Source organism: Coturnix japonica, chromosome 18 (assembly GCF_054131305.1).
Source record: "Coturnix japonica strain WE chromosome 18, WE-NBRP24, whole genome shotgun sequence".
Lineage (NCBI taxonomy): Eukaryota > Metazoa > Chordata > Aves > Galliformes > Phasianidae > Coturnix > Coturnix japonica.
In genome coordinates this window covers 6,862,467-6,876,107 of record NC_140680.1, presented here as the reverse complement: position 1 = coordinate 6,876,107, position 13,641 = coordinate 6,862,467, and the positions used below count along the sequence as shown (strand labels likewise).

General features: G+C 42.5%; 1 protein-coding gene across 26 annotated transcripts in view; it reads left to right on the top strand.

Moving 5' to 3' along the window:
* Positions 1–13,641, top strand: part of TENM2 (teneurin transmembrane protein 2) — a 1,410,959-nt gene that overhangs the window by 850,876 nt on the left and 546,442 nt on the right. For 16 of the 26 annotated variants that reach the window (XM_085518814.1, XM_085518813.1, XM_085518810.1 and 13 more), the window contains exon 1: positions 7,976–8,263. The gene's annotated coding sequence lies outside the window, so the exon portion shown is untranslated. Of the gene's footprint in view, positions 1–227; positions 275–7,975; positions 8,264–8,318; positions 8,524–13,641 lie in introns of those variants that run through there. The other 10 variants (XM_085518796.1, XM_015875933.3, XM_015875927.3 and 7 more) reach the window with 3 other exon arrangements.

The window sequence follows — 13,641 nt, the reverse complement described above, 5'->3', positions numbered from 1 at the left end:
TGATCCAGGCTGTCAAAATCCAGAACAATTATCTGTACTAAGTCAAGTAATTGTGAATCATGTCCTAATTTTATAGTAATTACATTAGAATTATTGCAGGTAAGATCAAAACATTGTATATATGTTTTTTTATATACATGCTGTGAGATTTAACACAAACCACGTGAGATCTTATATGAGTGCTGTTAATTTAAATGATTTTAAGATGCTTTTTTCTTCTACTTTAGGCAAAACTCGAAATCCAGAAGGAGAGGTTGCAATCTACAGGAAGCTGGTAGGTCGAATTCTAAAATTATATGAACTGTAGTATAATTAGGTTTACAAAAAAGATATAAGCGGTAAGGTAATGAAACTTGTATTTACTGGATATTCAGAGAATATGCAAAATCATTTTAATTTACATACTGAGGGGAAGAAAATGTGGTTTAGCAGAGGCAATTAACATGAGAAAGTAAGACAGATGCTGTGCAAATAATTCATAATGAATAATTTCTTTGCTCCATTTTGTGTTTGCAAGTTTTCCAAACAAACTAGTTTTTCTGATGTATATGTTCAAACTGTTTGCTGAATAATATCTATGCATAATTTTTTGTCTGTAATTCATTCACAAGCAGAGCTTTTTGAATATTTCAGCTTTTTTGAATGGGTACATAGGTTGTACAGCACGTTCCTCTTTTCCAATTGGGGAAACATAAACGTAGAGGTTCTGCTGTGAATAATCACAATATTTAACAGTATTTGTTTTATTATTTCACCAAAAATTCCTCATTTGTTAAAACCATAATGGAAAAAGAGATGCGAACAAAAGCAAATGAATCAGTCTGGCATCCTCTCTTTTGATTCTCATTTGGAGGAAAAAAAAAAAAAAAAAAAAAAAAAGTGTGGTGTCCATAATTCTGTTTGCCTTTAATTAAAATAGGAAGAATCTGAAAACACAAAATCAGAGTCCTGATGGCGCTCAGGTTTCATATGGCCGCAGTGTAGTGATGTACCCATACACATATTTCCATGCTGCAATGAGTGGGCTCTAATTTTCTTCACTTGTTCTTGCTGCCTGTTGTGTAGATCCGTTACCTGACAAAACAGTGTTTCCTAACTACGCTTTGCTTTTTAAGCTCACTTTCCAATTGACATGGTATTGCATCTTGCTTCTCCATTTGTTGGGCTGAATTTCTCCCTATTCCTTAGCAGAATATGTTAATGGCCTCCTCTGTATAGCATAAAGGGAAGTCATACATGTGGGAACGTAATGAAGATAAATATACTTTTGTTCGCACTCAAGGTGATTAATTGCAAGAGGTGAGCTTAATTATGCCAGTAGTAATAATTGGTGTCGTGGACAGAGAGTATGTATTTATGGCCCATTGTTAGGAATGTGCTGAAGTTTGAATATGAACGCATTAATAAATTAGTACAAACAGTAACTTCTTACATAGGAGGAACATATTCTTAATTATATATAGAGTCACATTCACAAGGAACAGTAGTCAGTTTTCATTTCTTCTGTAAGGGAAAAGGGTCATCCCATCTGAGAGACCGCTCTGTTGTTTGGATAAACTGTGTACCATGAACTCACTGGTAGAAGTGAGAAAAGAACACCTTACTTTGCATGATATAAAATGCAATATATTATTATGTTTACAAAAATAATCTGTATAACACATCACTTTATAAACTATTGCACAATGCATTTATAATCGATTGAACTTTGGGCTTCTCATGGACTGCTCTCTTCAATTTAATACAACAGGTAATGAAGGGAGATTGGATGTGGCACTTCCTCTTTATCTTGCACCTTTTGTCACACCAAGTAACTCATAACAGCTAAGTTCATCATCTTTCTTTAAGACAGTATTCAGAAAATCAGACACTTAAACCATGACTTTCACAGAGAAGATGCTATGCCATCTTGTTTATTGCAATAGCAAAAACTGGGCCCTGATCCTGCTTGGAGCCATTGGATTTTATCAGAAGCAAGTCAGTGCTTGAGAGCGTGCTTTTATGGAACATCTTTCCATGGAAAATACTTCACATAAGAGAAAAATGTAGATAGCAGCACAGAGGATAAAAATTACCCATTAGGCTGAGGTTAAGATAATCAGAAATAAAATTACTTAGCTGAGAGCTTATTTAAAATAAACATCAGCTACAATGTCTCTGTTATTTAATTATGTTAATAAAAATACCATGGAATAACACAGAACTTACGTTATCTTGTGGAAAACATTATTCCAATACTGAGAATTGGATATTGGTTTTATTATTATTTAATCTTTCTCATTATCTTGGTAATTCTTGCATAGTAAGAAAATGTTAAAAATAAAAAAAAAAAAATTGTTCTATTATATTTTCTAATACCAACTAAGCCTATGAAAGTCAAGAAGTTCTCAAATGTATCATGGTATTTTTATGTAACAGTTTTAGCTTTCTCCCCTGCATTTAATCTGTCCCCCCCATCTTCAGAGTGTGTTTATTTAAAAGATAAAATGCTGCTAGTGAAGTATGCATTGGCATTTTACATAGGGATAGAAATGCATTGCATGCCCCTTTTCATATATTGAATACTTAATGTTCAATCACTTTTTCCAAATTATTCTTTGCATTTTTTTTTTTTTTACAAGTTCTCCAGTAAATGATTTGTCTGCACCTCTTACATGCTTACTGGGAAAGCAAACTGCTAACTTAATAATGATTCTCTTTGCATTTTGCATATATCTCTTTCTATATGCATTCAATCACTTCTTGTAGACAAAACAATTTAACTGAGCTTTCACCTAGGCTGGGTGCTAGGAATGTCGGTGGTTTGCCTTTCTCCTTAGCTGATACATGCACTTAAAGATTCATTTACCCTCATATAGAATATCCGTCTGCACTGTATCTCACCCACACCAGTATTACTTAAGTATTTTTTTCTAACTCCACATTCTAATATCAGAAAGAAAGGTTTATTTCATCCTTAGTTCACCTTGAAAGCCCATTGTTATTAACTAGAATGCTCTTTGAGTCCCATGGTTTTTCACCTTGAAGGTATTTCTTCTAAGGCCATAAAGGCATTTCTATATACAGAAATTCTATATACAGAATACAGTTACATATGTCACTACAGCAAATATTTAATTCAGTGTATGGTGACAACATCTCAATAGTTAATGAAGGGTGACAGGTGAAACTGTTCATAATTTTGTGTTAGAGCCATTAAAATGGCTAAGAGAATTACCATTGTAATGGTTTTCAATTACACTCAGTAGCCTACTAGCTATGTGATAAAATGTGTACTAGAAACCAGAATGACTCCAGTAACTGAATAGGCTGGAATAGAGTATAAGAGACCTGAGTTCTGATTAGGATCGCTTTGAGATTCACATATTTAGGTGGACTTGCTTAGCTTTTAACATCTCATGACAATTGCTCTTAAAGAAGTATCTACAGAGGAATCACTGTATCACATCCTCTCTCCAGTGGTGATACCTAATTTCAGTACTCAACAGATGTTTCCTCAGAACTGGACAATTTGAATGCAAAATTCATGTCCAAGCCTGGTGAACTCTCCTCTTGATCTGCCAGATCAAGGTTCATGTTTTACTTAGAGATGGAAATAATCCACTCCAATAGTAAGTTGGCAGCCAGATTATTACAAATTTCTTTGAAATACTGCTGGTCAGCAAAACTGCTGTGGGAGAAAATGGGGTTATACATGGAGGGCAGGAGTTTTGTGTAGATAGAGCACACTCTAGTCACACGCCAAAATAGACAGCTGGTATTTTACTGGGTTTTGCATGGAGACTGCATTAGGGAAACCTGTGTACACATGCTCAATTGCAGGCAGCAGCTTTTCTCAGAAAAACAACAAAAAAGAAGACCAAAGGATCCATCCTTCAGTACAGCAGCGTTCTGTGCCTATGTAAAGTTTGCACGTTTTCTTTACTTTCCACCAAACCTACAAAGACTTTCCATCTTGTTTTTTTTTCTCCTCTTCTTCCAGAGCCACAAACTTGTTGATGGCTTTGAATTGTTCAGAGCCATTCAGGCATATAGCAAGTAGCTCTCTACCTGCTCAGCACTTCCGTTTGAGCCATTTCAAAGACAGGCTATAATTCTTTCGAGGCAGATGGGTTGGCTGTGCCAGAGGAACAAAAAATAAATAAATAAATAAAGAAGGCTAAAGGGACTGGAAACTGCCTGAAAATACTCATACAATTTTAACAAAATGTGGTTTTTTTTGTTTTGTTTTTTTTTTTTAAATTAAACTACACTACTGTTTGCCAGATGTGTTTCTTACAGCACAGTCACAGGCATAGGATAAAGAATGAAAGTGGGACATCTAAATTGGGTGCAACCAATGGCATGCTGGTATATGTAATAAAAGTTGGGGATTGTACCGATTAATTAAAATAATCCTCTATCCATTGTGGTAAAGCATTTGAGAGGTATTTATTCAGTACAATAAGCTCTCTCTTTATTCTGAAGAGTTGACTCCTGTGTTGCTGTGGTGGATCATTGAGCATCACAGTCCATAGATTATAGGATTGGGGAAGAAAAATGTGCTGTTCCTCAGGCATGGGCTCCTGCATAATGCCAGCTAGTGAACTTCACCTGAACTTCACCCAAACAGCCATTCCATCAGGACCATAGCTTATGTGTGACATTCAGCGCAGCTTTTAGAAATTTCAGTCCTATATAAAGGTTTCAAGCAGCACAGAATTCATATTCCATAGGTAAAAATGTTGTAGTCATTAATTAGCTGCAGTATTAAAATTTCACCTTCATTGTACACCACATGTATGTAGCGTCTGCTTCCAGAAACTGTCTTTAATTATGCCTGTTTTGATCAAGTTAAAGCAGTGTGTGTGGTGGAGCACCTACATACTAATAGAGAAATCATGACGTGTAAGGACACAATGGATAATCTGTGGTTCCAGGGTAGCAACTTCAAACACATACTTAAAAGGCAAGGTGACAAGGATCCAGGGTTTATTTCTGGTAATCTGTGAATCCTTATTGTTTTCTCCTTTTCAAATCACACTGAAGGGCAATTTTCCCAAGTGTGAGAAAGAAGCACAGCCTTTGCAAAGGTGAAGGAGATGTTTGCCTGTCAGCAGGTTCTGTAAGTGACAAGGTGCTGAGAGAGACTCCAAAGGTGCTAGGGCTGAACTTTATGTGTGCAGTATTCTAGGCTGTGCACCACAGACATGTGTGTTGCAGTAAATGCACAGCCCACAGGAAGTGTGTCATAGGATCACAAGGTTGGAAAGGACCTACAAAATCATCTTTGGCAGTGGTACATCTGCACTACTGTTCTCCAGGCAGTCTACTAAAGCTTCAAGAAATACAGTTATGTTCTCTTAGGGTTCACTGCTCATAATTTGCTCTTGTTGATAAGCACTTACATTCTTTCCTTTGAAGAACTAGTCGGAGGCGAAAGATGTAAAACTTGCTTGAGGTAGGTTAGACTGTGGTCACCATTTATGTACTATCCCAGTAGTAAAAGAGTTGTAACCCTATAAGTGAGGTGGTTGGTTTGTTCCCCTCAGACTCATGTATATTCAGATTCACATCTCTCATTCCCAGAAGAGCACCTCTTTACCGCTAGATTAAAGGGATGGAACAAACTTCCCCTCCACTGAAGCTGTATCATCACATCTAAAAGAATCCAAAATTAATGTGAATAGAGAGCAAGGCTCCCTGCACTCTATTTGGGACTTTCACTTTTGGGGGAAGGCAAGGTTATCCTTTTGGCGTTCTTACCTTGTCTCTCAGGTATGAGCTTTTTTATGTAGTTGCCACTGATTCTAGCTATGGGCATAAAGCCAGCTTTTGCTTTAATTTTAATGCCTAGACACATCTTTATTGTTTGATTTTGCTGTGATGCCCCATCAGCTGCCCTTCCACTTGCAGCTGTGCTGTGTTTTAGGCTGTAGCACTGGGTTCATGTATTCAGTCATTCAACAGTAGTGCCACTTTTGGTAAACTACCTTCCAGAAAACAGTTCCCCAAATTGAAATGTAACCCACATTCTTTTTTATTAGGCACCTGACTTTGACTTCAGCACTTGAGTTGAATAATTGAGGCTGCCTTACCAAGGCATCGAGATTGGCCTAGGCCATTAACGAATTATGATGGATACATCATAATTGACCATCAACAAATCTTTGTTGCATGGCATTTAACTGGCCATTTGTTCTCTCTCAAATCAGTGATAAAGACATCAGTAAGCTCTGATACAGTGTCTGTATCACTACAAGAAATACTTCTACAAGAGGAGGATATACAAAGCTCTTTTCCACGTATGGTCTGGGCATGTTTTGTGTTTTGCTAATTTCTTTGAATCCTCATGAAGATGAAGACGCGTGTGTTACGGGCTGCTATTATAGACATTCCATAACCTTTTCACTAGAACCTGTGTAGCGTTGAATCATAGGGTGACAAGATTTGTTTCCCATCTCAGTTTAATTCGCGTTCTTTTGTCTTGACAGGGACAACTCATTACCGCAACAATCTTTTTAATACATCTCTATAACTCATTTTTGTAGTCTACTTCATTTTCAAGCAGACGTTATTTGCAGTAAAATGACCATTGCAGTTATTTCCATACCAACATCTCTGCAGAGTCAATGCATCACCATGAACACGATGCTAAAATTTTGTCCGCTGCGTTTGAGACAAGGACACATCTTGAAATCTGTGAAATGTTGTAGAAAAGGATGAGGCCAGGGAGAAGTTGTGGCTACATGGATGTTCTTCACCCCTGTGAATAAATGCAGTCCTCAAGCTACGGCATCTCATGTAATTTGCCAAGCTCTGCTACTATGCTCAGCTATTCCCTCTTCTCAATTAACCTTGAAAAGCTGAGAGATACTTCCCTGCTGATTTCTGGATTGCCCATTCAAACTCCTGCTCTTTGTTGACAATTACAAAACTATAGCTGCAGTTGGAAAATTAACTCTGCTGTAGTTTCTCTCTAATCAGACATTTACAGTATGCTACAGGTAATGCACCACACTCCAGTTCCTTTCTCAGCAAAGGTTTAGTTTTTTTTCTCTATGAAATATAGACACAAAGATCTTGTTTTACCAGCAGCTATAAGGCTGTGCTGCTGTGTGCTGCCCATCTCAGGCTCCTTTACTGCAGATTTTGGTATCCCAATTAATTTAAGTAGCTGCTTTCCCCTGGCCTTGCCAACAGTGTGCGAAAAGTTGTGCAGTACCATCAGCTGGTGCCTAGCACCGTGCCATTCTCCTGCCACATTGGTGCTGCCTGTTGGTGTGGTTGGTAGTGAAAAGAGAGGGGAGATTTGGGTAACAGCCAGTGCTTAATTGCACCCTACGGGAGTGCTGAACTGCTGTGCGTGGGGCTCAGAGGTGGGACGTGGTGCTGGTGTGGATAAAGGCCTGGTTCTGATGGACGCTTCCTTAACGGGAGGATGCTGCTGAGCTGTTTCCTCCCTGAAGAAGCTCAGAACTGTTTCTTGAAACGCCCCAAACTTCTGTCAAAAAAGGGGGGAAGCGCTATTTTAACGGGTCTAACAGGGATGAGGGTGGGTTTCCTTCATTTATTTTCGTTCCACGGTGAAAAGGAGGCGCCGCACCAGCACTTAGTGAGTCAGAGAAAGCGCTGCGGGAGGGCCGGGGAGACCCGCGCTGCTGGGGCGCGGAGCGGCGCGTTGCGGGGGGTGGGTGGCCGGGCCCGTCGCTCCGCCACAGCGCCGCCGCCTCACGGCTCTGCGGGAACGGCCGGCAGCGGCCTCCGCGGAGCGCCTCCGTCCTTCCCTCGCCGGGGCCGCACCTCTGCGGCAGCAGCACCGCCGGGGCATCCCCGCAGGAGGACGGGCTGTGTGCGCGGCGCGGTGCCGGCCGGAGCCGTAGGGCCCCTGTCGCTCCGCCGGGGCGCTGCTGCCCACCCGGCTGCGCGCGGGGGGCGCTGCGCGCGCGCGGCCGGGTGCCGAGCGCGGGGATTGGCTGCCGGCCCGGCCGCGGCGCGTGCAGCCCAGGGGCCGGCGGGGCTGCAGCCAGAGCGCGGCTGGGCGGACGGCTGCGGGGCCGCGCTCCTCCGCCCGCAGCCCCGTGTCGTGGCGTGTCGTGCCGCGTGCCCGGGGGCGGCGGGAGGCTGCCGCTGCACCGCTGCACCGCTGCTCGGGGGAGGGACGGGACGGCAAGGTGAGAAAGGAAGGGGGTGTCCCTTCTCAGCGAAGGAATCCGCGCCGTGCGAAGTTATCTCCCAGAGACGCGTTGAGGCACTCGGGCTGCTCGACCTGCTGCCGCTGCCGGTAAATGCTCTTCACTTTTCCTTGCCCGCTGTCCCCGCAGTTGGGCGCTGCGCTCCGCAGCTGCCGGCGGCCCCGGGGCGCTCCCCGCTCTGTGCGCCGCGCCGCCTCCAGCCCCGCTCCTGCGCTCGTCGTCCCCGCGTGCCGGTGTTGCCGCTGTCGGTGAGGCTGCTTCGCTCCTCTCTCAGTTTTTCCCCACGTTTTCCCATTCGTCTGAGGACGAAGCGCGATTTCGCGTCAGCCTCCGCCGGCAGCGTGGAAAGGTATCGCTGATTCACAAAGTGCTGCGCGCCGTGCGCCTGGGTGAGGAGCGGCAGAAAGGAGGGGAGGCGGCGGGCGGATCGTGTGCCGAGCGGGGATCGCGATCGGTGCCCGCTGCTTCGCCGCACCGCTGCGGGCTTTGCGGGGAGCAGCACGGACGGCGCCGTTGCATTGCGTTGCTCGAGAGGCTCGCGGTGTCTCGCGGTCAGCCCGGTGCGGAGCTGCTCGGAACCGACCCGGGCCGTGTGGGTTCCCCGGCGGCACCGCGCTCCACGGGGAGAACCAAAGTCCAGCGGCTCGCAGCCTCGGGCTGGCGGCCCCAACGCAGCGCTGTGCAGCGCACTTGGTAGGATGTTTGTGAGTGCTGCTGTAAACACCCAGCTGTCACAGTTTCAGGCTTAGTGCCGCTGCCGTCTTACTGCTCTGCTTATGATTTCTTGTTTAATTTATTTTTTTTTCCCTTTATACTTGTATGTTTTGTCTCGTGGAGAGGTTCGAGGTGCAGTGCTGAGCGCTGTCTGTGTGTGTGTGTGTTTCTGTCCGTGTCTACTTGTGTATTCATATAGAAAATGTTTGGTTTAGACTTGTGCAAATTTACCAGCCATGCGTCAGGTGGAGAAAGCAGGTGTTGTAGCAGCGTTCAAGTGCAGGAGCATGGGATCGAAGGTGCCTGTTTGCGGCACCTACATGCTTGGAATTATAGGCAATACGGTAAATCAGATCAAAGCAGTTCCAAACGTGTGCGTTTCACAGAAGTGAGGTCTGTGAGAGCAGTAATACAGCAATCTCAGAAAGCAGGGCTGGATGGAAGCGCTGTGAGCAGCACACAGTTACCCAGCGTCCTCACAGAGCACTTCATGGAATGCTGCTTGAAACCCTGTGTTTCCAAAAGGAGATCCTTAGGTCCTTGTGTGCCCTGTGTGGAGCTGGTGTAGGAGCAGTGGCACCTGTTAGTAGGGTTGCTCGATGCAAGTTCTGCTGTTAACCTTGGCTGTGGGATTTGACGGTTCTTCAAACTTTAGAAGAACACAGAACTGGTTCTCTCTTGAGGATGTTTGTGTCAGAATTCATTTTACAGATTTGAGAGGCTGCTGGGTCTCTGCTGTATCTGATGATGGTGGGTATTTTTCAAAGGGGCTCGTGTAAGGGCCGGGCAGAAGGGATTTCCAGTGGGGCTGGCAGCCTGAAGGTGATGCTGGCATTTCTTGCATGGGCAAGCTTTAAAGTGTCCACAGACAATGCATGTGGGCATCATTTCCGCGCATGCTGGCAAATCACTAACCAGGTTAAAGATTAATCTAGCTTGGCCCATATGCTGAGGTTTCTGGCCTCTGAGTAATAAATGAAAAAATATTAATATCTTGTTCTGATTTAGATTGTATTGTATGAGAGAAGCCAGCTGTGAAGTCTGGGCTTTAAATCACATCAAGGGGAAAAACTTTTTAGCTGTGCTTTCTTCGTGTCCTGGCAACATCTAACGACTCACACCACTGTTTTCTTTCAGATGTTAGTGCATGTTCAGCATATTAAAAAAAAAAAGGTCTTGATCTGGATAATCTGTTTGAGTTTTATTCTGCTTATTTCTAAACATTTCTTACTAAATAGCGCTTATACGAAAGCTGTAATCTTTTAATTCTCTGTGTGCTTATTTCGGATGTGGATAATGAAAATAAAATAATCATATTTCTATGTCATTAAGATTACCACTGATTATATAGCTTGGAGAAAATTAACATGTGAGCATCACCAGTGATATTTTCCTCTAATTAAAATGAGCAGTATTTTCGTTTTTTGCTATTTTGTACTGCAAGTCAAAGAGCTGCCTGAGAAAGCAGAGGGTTCCTGTTAGGTCACAGACCTCAGTGGGCATAGGAGCGTTGATTTGAGGGACCTTACAGTCACGTTTCTCTGCCTTTTTAAAAGATGGTTTTATTTCTGGGAAAAAACAGCACTGTGTATCAGCTTGTGATATATTGTGGTCGTGACTTTGGCACGTTCCTGTCAAATACTGCCAGTTTGGTTTCTGCAGCTGAAGAAAATTTCTTGTATGAAACATTGCTGTTACAGTAAGTTAAGGTGTGAGCTGGATTAGGGATTTTGGGTTTGAAATTCCTTAGAACAATGTAGGAGAAGGAAAATGTTCCTTCTGTTCAACCAAGGTCAATGTCTAGACTTCCTTTCCTGAGAGGTCAAACTAAATTGAAGGTCGTATTAAATGGAGACAAAGCTCAAGCCACTGCTGGACCACTCCAGTCAATATGCCAATGTTTGAAAAGCTGTTCTGTGTTTGTTTGTAGTTAACTGCGAGTTTAACCCTCAGTCCTTTCTGTTTGTGGCAGAAGGCACAAGCAGGAGCAGCGCCGCTGAAGTCCATGCTTAAAGAGAAGGCCAAAAATTCATTGGAATTAACCTTAAATAAAATTTTACCTATTGTACAAACAGTTCTGAAAGGGGTGGCTCTTTTATGTTGTTGTTTTGCTTTTTTTTTTCCCCTCAGTGTGCAGAGAAGTAAATACAGCCTTTGAATATCAATTACATTAAATCCATCCTTCTAAAGTGATTGATCAGTGAGATTTTAGTCTTGGCGTGCTTTTCCAGAAGGTTGTATGTGATTAATAGGACAGTTTTTTTTCCAGACCTATTTTTTTGTTGTTGTTCCTTTTTAATGGTGTCGTACTTATAATTTTGCAAGATCTCTATCAGGAAGAACTGTTTCATGTTTTGCTTGTAATGCTCGAGTAGAGCAGGTAGTTTTGCTGTTATTAAACATGTGCAGCGCTGGTCTGTACTTTGTGACCGGCACTGTCACATCCCAGAGACTTCCTACCAACTGGCAGTGACTCATTTCTCTTAATTCCTCACTGCACAAAACAGTTCATGTGCGGTGTGCTTTTAGCTTATGTAGGAGGCAGCGTATGAAATGCCTCTGGCTGTATCTGATGTTCCAGCCACAGAACGGACCAGATTGGTGTCCTGGCCGTCTCTGCAGCCTTAAAGAACCCCGTGTGCTGATCCTTATTCAGAGTCACAGTTTTCATTTAACTGAGCAGCTGCAGCGAGGCATTCTGAAGTGAAATGTTTTCTGCAATATAGTCTTGCCTAATCCACGAATGGATTTAGAAGATGCATTGGGACATCTCCTGTTAGCTGAATTTTGTCTCACAATTATTGGTCTGCATTGGGATCTCATAATGCTGTTGAAGTTCAAGTGCATTGTTTTAAATCCACCTTGCTGACTAACTCAATATTATCAAATAGACTTTTTGGATAAGCAGGAAATACGTTAAGCTTCGATGTTATTCATTTTTTATTATTAACTTTTAAAACAGGTTTCTCTTGGTTGAATTGAGTGACATTCAGTACCAAATAGTAATAAATTGTCTCCTTTCATGTTTACTGAGAAGCATTAAAAACCAAGTAGTCTCCTGTATAGGGATGTAATTATGGGATTTTAGTGCCGAGCTGTGCTGTGTTGCCCTGTACCATGCAGCAGCAGCAGCCGTGTTCAGACTCTTCTGGGGAACCACTGACTGCAACTCACATGTCTGTAACTCAAGGGCTGGTTTTAGAGGGATGCATTTTGTGTTGCGATCAGTGGAATACCGGTTGGCAGCGAGGTGGGTAATTTGGGCAATGCGGCACGGTTCCTTTTTGGCTTGTGTTTTGTTAGGGTCTTTCTCTGTTTGCTTGAAACTACAAATGCCATCCAGTAGCATGGGAAAATTAAGAACAAGGTATCACTCTTTTTGTATTTTGATAATAGTTGGCATTCTAGTTTTGTTCTTAAGGGACCATTTTGGTATGTGGATGCCTACGTTTAGCCCAAACGCAAGCTGAGACCTACAAATGTATGCTAAATTGTGTAAAATGGATAAGCAGTTTCTCTTGAAGGATTTTCATACTTGTGTCAGGTGTACCGTAACCACCTGTGTGTCCTCAGGTCTTTCAAAGCTTTTGACTCACCTGAAGTCTCCAGACCTATCTGTTGTTTCTCAGACAGTACAGGTGAGGAAAGCACAAGGAACCCTTGACAGGTGTTTGTGAACCTATCAAAATCATTAGCAGACACCTCAGTGAAAGACTTCCTAAGAGTAAGGAAGCACTATCTGTGCATGGGGTTGTTGTGGAGGGGCTGAAGCTGGAGGCAGCTCTGGGCAGAGCTGTGTGTGGGGCTACATGTAGAGAGCAGCCTGTAGTGTGCAGGGGGACATGCCATGAGGCAGGTGATAGTAGCGGAGCTGTCTCCTCTCGCTTATCCAATATGCAGTTTTGTGTGGCAGTCTGAGACCCAGAGATGTGGTTGCAGATGAGAGCTGAGGCCTGCGAGTATCTACACACTGTGCTGTGTGGAACACCAGACAGCCTGTCCGCATGCACGGTTAGCATGTCTATTCATTTACTAGGGGAAAAAAACATTCAGAGAAGTCAATTTTAAGTCCAAAATGTTGGTTCTGTTTGAGTTGTGTTTTTTGATGGCCTCTGTACAGTGCTATCTGTAAACTGTGTTGTGGAAAATGGTAAGCTTGAAAAGACCTGCATGAATGTATGTAAGTGGAAACCATATGCATTCTGTTCAGAAGTCGGTGTTCCTAGTGTTATGTTATAGAATTTACGTGTAAACATGCGTAAAAAGAGTAAATCATAGCATATCTATTCAATGTAGTAAAACTTTTCCAAAGCACTTTGCAAGTATAGATTGCCTGGTGGCTTTTCTAATCTCTCCTTAAAAAGCATGTATCTATACTGAAATAAGAGTTATCATAAGAGTGTGCTCCAACATACTAAAAACAGAGTAAATAGCTTTTTCAACCAAAAAAACTATTGAGCATTTAGACAGGCAGAATACTTGATGCTGAAACATAACAGCGACACCAGAGAAAAGAATTTTTATCGTGAAAATGAAGCTCGCTTTACTTGCTACGTGTGCCTTGCCAATATTGTATGAAATACTTTATTGGAATCAGATTCTGGGAGAAAATGAGATGTTGGCTTTGTACCAATTGAAATTAAATTCTATTGGTAAATATTAAATGCATTAGAGTGGATAAAATATATATTCACTAGTAAGGAATATCAAGCACTAGATTCTTGCAATATTCAAATAGTTTTTAAACCATCTT